Genomic DNA, 6,000 nt, shown 5'->3' on the forward strand with positions numbered 1-6,000 from the left:
TCCCGCTGTTGTTTAGAAACCGGAAGTCGCCATCTTGGATTTTAAAATAATATTTGGAGACATTTCCCGGATAGAATTTGGAAGTTTCCATCTTAAATTTAACAATGGCGGCTGGAGTCGAACATTTTTCTTGCTATCAGAAACCTCAACATATCAAATTTGGTTCCATTTGTTTGATCATTTCTCGAGATGTGCAGAAATTTGTGTGGAAACCCTCCTTTCAGAAAAAGGAGGGGTGTCGAAACATTATAGACATCTTTGTTACCCCTAAAAATATTCACCTGCCGAATTTGGTTCTATTTATTTGGTTAGTTCTCGAGATGTGCAGAAATTTGTGTTTCATTTGTTTGGGACCCCTCCCTTACATAAGAGGGAGGGGTGTCGTACCATTTTGGACATATTTGTTACCTCTAAAAACATTTACATGCCAATTTTGGTTCTATTTGGTGGATTAGTTCTCGAGCTGTGCGAAATTTGTGTTTCTTTTGTATGGGACCCCTCCCTTTTAAAAGAGGGAGGGGCGTCAAACTGTTATGGATATATTTGACATCCACCTATGTTATGTATAGATTTCATTGATCTCACTTCTGTTCGCACGAAACTCAGCCGAATTGATAGCAACATAACATGACATAGAGTTTAAAAACAGCATTAAATCAATGTAGAAGTAAAGTGACCATAATGGATAAATCTATTTAAAAGACTGTAAAATCAGTCTAGATTTAGGCGCGAGATCTATACATATAAAAATGCAGCTCTGTCTGTGTCTGTCTGTCTATCTGTCTGTCTGTTCCATATAGGCTTGGAAACTACTGAACCGATCGGCGTGAAATTTTGTATATAGGGGTTTTAGGGGCCGAGAAAGGTGACTAAGATAGTTCGAGACCCCTCCCTCTTCTGAAAGGGAGGGATCCCATACAAATGAAACACAAATTCATGCCTATCTCGAAAACAAACCAAGCAAATGGAACCAAATTTGGCGGGTGGATGTTTTCAGGGGTAACAAAATCATCTATAATGGGTTGATATCCCTCCCTCTTCTGGAAGGAAGGGGTCCCATACAAATGAAGCACAAATTCATGCACATCTCGAAAACTAACCAAGCAAATAGAACCAAATTTGGCAGGTGGATGTTTCTACAGGTAACAAAATCATCCATAATGGTTTGACACCCCTCCCTCTTCTAGAAGGGAGGGGTCCCATACAAATGAAACACGAATTCATGCACATCTCGAAAACAAACCAAGCAAATGGAACCAAATTTGGCATGTGGATGTTTTTACGGGTAGCAAATATATTCATAATGGTTTGACACCCCTCCCGTTTCTGGAAACAAATGAAACACAAATTCATGCACATCTCGAAAACCAACCAAGCAAATGGAACCAATTTTGGCAGGTGGATGTTTTTAGGGGTATCAAATATATCCATAATAGTTTGACACCCCTCTCTCTACTAAAAGGGAGGGGTTTCATACAAATGAAACACAAATTCATGCACATCTCGAAAACTAACCAAGTAAATAGAACCAGATCGGACAGGTGGATGTTTTTCAGGGGTAACAAATATATCCATAACAGTTTGACGCCCCTCCCCCTTTTAAAAGGGAGGGGTCCCATACAAAAGAAACACAAATTTCGCACAGCTCGAGAACCAATCCACTAAATAGAAACAAATTTGGTATGTAAATGTTTTTAGAGGTAACAAATATGTCCATAATGGTTCGACACCCCTCCCTCTTATGTGAGGGAAGCGTTCCAAACAAATGAAACACAAATTTCTGCACATCTCGAGAACAAACCAAATAAATGGAACCAAATTCGGCAGGAGAATATTTTTAGGGGTAACAAAGATGTCTATAATGTTTCGACACCCCTCCTTCTTCTGAAAGGAGGGGTTTCACACACATTTCTGCACATCTCGAGAAATAATCAAGCAAATGGAACCAAATTTGATATGTTGAGGTTTCTGAGAGCATGAAAAATTTTCGACTTTAGACGCCATTGTTGAATTTAAGATGGAAACTTCCGGTTTCTATGCGTAAAATGTCTCCAAATATCATTTTCAAATCCAAGATGGTGACATCCGGTTTCTGAAAAACAGCGGGATATGACCAAATACCAACCAATATGGGTATTTCCGAAATCGTGATGATGCACTGAAACCACAAATCGACCTCCGACAACATTTTGAGTTGTAAAATAGCGACTTCCGGTGACTGGAAAACTACCGAAAATGACCGAATACCACTTAATATGGGTGTTTTTTTAACCAGAATGACGCTCAGAGGCCAGAAATTGTCTCCTAATGCCATTTTGAAATCCAAGATGGCGACTTCCGGTTTCTGAAAAACAGCGGTAAATGACCAAATATGGGTATTTCCGGGATTGTTATGATGCACTGAAGCCACAAATCGACCTCAGACAACATTATAAATTGTAAGATGACGACTTCCGGTGAATGGGAAACTGCCGAAAATGACCAAATACCACCCAATATGGGTGTTTCTTCAACCAGAATGACGCTCAGAAGCTAGAAATCGTCTGCAAATACCATTTTGAAATCCAAGATGGCGACTTCCGTTCTCTGAAAAACACCCAAAAATGACCGATTTCCATCCAATATGAGATGCTTCGATACCAGAATGATACACAGGAGCTGGAATCGACCACAGACACCATTTTGAATTCTAAGATGGTGACTTCCGGTTACTGGAAAACAGTCGAAAATGACTAAATAACACCTATTATGGGTGTTTCTTAAACCAGAATGACGCTCAGGGGCCAGAAATTGTCTCCAAATGCCATTTTAAAATCCAGGATGGTGACTTCCGGTTTCTGAAAAATAGCCTAAAGTGACCAAATACCACCCAATATGAGCGTTTCTTTAACCAGAATGATGCATAAAGATAAAAATTGACCTCAGACACCATTTTGAATTGTAAGATGGCAACTTCTGGGAAACAGCCGAGTACTACTACATATGAATATTTCCGTAATCAAAATGATGTATAGAAGCCTAGCATTGACCCTGGACACCATCTTGAATTCGAAGATGACCACTTTCAGCTTCTGAAAAACAACGAAAATAACTGAATACCACCCAATATAGACCTGTGCGTCGACCATATCATCGGCGGCGGCGGCGTAGAAAACATTTTACCTCGGCGGCGACCGGCGCGCCGGCGTGATGCCGTTGGCTTATATCGGCGGCGGCGTGTATCGGCGTGACACTAATTACCACTTATAATTGCGCATAATGTGTGCTTTGAACTCTCATTTTCGGGTTTTTTGTTAATTCAACGATAATAAAAAAAATTATTGCGTCAGGGTTGACATGATGTCAAAACTAGCAATAAGAATGGTAAGAAATCAAATAAATAAACAATTGAGCGACCAGAAAATAATAAATCAAGCAGAGAAAATAAACAAGTGTAAATCCCAAAAAAAATGGAAGGAACACTATTTTCAAAGACGTTCAGTTTTGAAAAAAAAAAGATAGATAGTTTGTCGATGAGTTCATTTTGATTAACCGTAGACCGACTTTGGGAAAATTAGATAGATCTTCCGTTAGAGGGTCGTTTTCAACTTTCATATATTTTGTTAGGTTACCCATGGAAAAACTGAAAAAATGGGATACTTTTTTCATTCAAATAGAAATCTTCGTTAAACTCCACAGATTCTTCATTACCATCTGGAAAACTTTTGTTTGCTCGAAATAGCAACAAAATTACATGAACTATGTGATGTCATTACTATGAAAATCACCCTTAAATATGATGGGTCGAAGGCGATCCATTCTGACCGAAAAATCCGCAAATATCACCATGGTAACGGAAAATAGCTGAAAGTGTTTTTTTTCGATGCCTTAACGTTCAAGCAACAAAGTAAGGAGGATTCAGCAAAAACATAGTCGATTTTCAAGAAATTCTCGCATATTGATCTAAAAAAAACTTAGTATTCTAGAGCAGCGGTTCTAAACCTTTTTTTGTCCGCGTACCCCTTGGCAATATTTTTCATATCAATTGTACCCCCTGTCTTGGAATGTTTTCGCGGAGTGGGAGAAAGTAGTGGTAGATCATGTTGTGGTGGTTTTGTTCAGGTATTAAATTGAACTAAGGTTTGTTAGATTGCTTTAGTCATGTTTTAAGAGCAAGATTGAACAACAAATGAACAGTAGTGGGCACCGCTAATCGAAAATTTAGCGACGCTAATCCCTAAGTCGCTAACCGGAAAATTTAGCTCGATAATCGCTAAACGCTAAACCCACATTAGCGGAACTTTCGCTTATCGCTAACTTTTTAATATGAAAATAGTCATATCGCTATATTTATTGCTCGTGTTTTGTAAAATTTGGACCACTTTGATCTTTTTTGGTTATACAAACGAAAACAAATTCTTTTTAAAGCTATTTACAGTAAGAGGTTCACGAAACGGTATTCATATTTGATTTTGTAAAAACAAGAATAACAAAAGTTATTTAGCTTGCATTGAAAATAGATACTCTAAGGAATGTTTTCATAAAAATTCAATTATTATCTGAATCGAAAAAGTAGAACCAAAGTTGTCATAATTTCAAGCGCATTGCTATTTACCAAAGTTCTTGGTGTGCCGAAAATTCAATCTAGACCTTGTGCTTGTTCTTCAAGTATATTTGTAAAAACAAGAATAACAAAAGTTATTTAGCTTGCATTGAAAATAGATACTCTTAGGAATGTTTTCATAAAAATTCAATTATTATCTGAATCGAAAAAGTAGAACCAAAGTTGTCATAATTTCAAGCGCATTGCAATTTACCAAAGTTCTTGGTGTGCCGAAAATTCAATCTAGACCTTGTGCTTGTTCTTCAAAATACTTCTGTGGCTTGTACGATAACTGGAACTCCATTCTAGGGTAAAAAAACAGACAAAAGTAACTTTCGCATTAAAGTATTTTCATCTTTCGAAGCAATTTACGTACGCCATCAGCAATTCACAGTTTTTCTAAATATTTCTACTGTCGCTTCTCTAAAAAATTTAGCGAATTAGCGATTAGCGTTTCGAAGGCCAAAATTTTAGCGACGCTGACAGTTTCGCTAACCAGCTCAAAAACTAGCGAAATCGCTAACTGAATTTTAGCGTCGCTAATAAGCGAATTAGCGAATTAGTGGAATGGTGCCCACCACTGCAAATGAATTATTATAAAGAAAAAATGCTTTGTCCGCCATTACTGATTTTTCTTTCGCGTACCCCCTGGAGGCTTTCGAGTACCCCTAGGGGTACGCGTACCCCAGGTTGAGAACCGCTGTTCTAGAGAAAACTAAAATCTTTATCAAAAATAGATGAAAAACCACTAATCATATTTTCTTATTTTTTTTAACATTCCCGGATTGCTCATACGTTTACATTAAAATTAAAAATAAAAATAAACATATAAACTTATGTTATAATGATTGAAACAATATTCTCGAAGCAAACTGGTCCCGTGCAAAATATTGATAATGACTTCGAAATTTTTTATATCTATTAAATAAAAATAAGTTGGTGTCTGTATAACGGCTTTTCACTCGAAGTAGAATCAACGGATTTGAATGATTCTTTTTGTGTTTGTTTTGCCTTCATCTTCGACGAGTTAATAGGCCATAAAAATAACAATAGAAAAAAATTGAAATATATTTTCGGTTTTTCCCGCCTTTTACTCCAAGAACAACGTCATTAGATTACTATGATTGTAGGCTATGACCGGTAGACAAGTTGTTGTAGCGTCGTTATTGAGGCGTCGTAGTTGAGTAAACAAGCACCTGTTATTGATTCACGTATTAGGTGATATTCGTTATCGCTGCCTACTACACCTTTTCTATGCAAAAGCGCTATAGCGTGGTAGCAGCAAACTCGACATGCATGTGAATACTCTCAACGTGGCTTTGATTTTATTCAAGGGCATATACTTGATAATGTAAATTAAATTTCTGGCTTATTTGCGCAAAGTTGCATATAATCGTTTTATTTATCTGATAAATGAA

The sequence above is a fragment of the Wyeomyia smithii genome, chromosome 1, assembly GCF_029784165.1.
Source record: "Wyeomyia smithii strain HCP4-BCI-WySm-NY-G18 chromosome 1, ASM2978416v1, whole genome shotgun sequence".
Lineage (NCBI taxonomy): Eukaryota > Metazoa > Arthropoda > Insecta > Diptera > Culicidae > Wyeomyia > Wyeomyia smithii.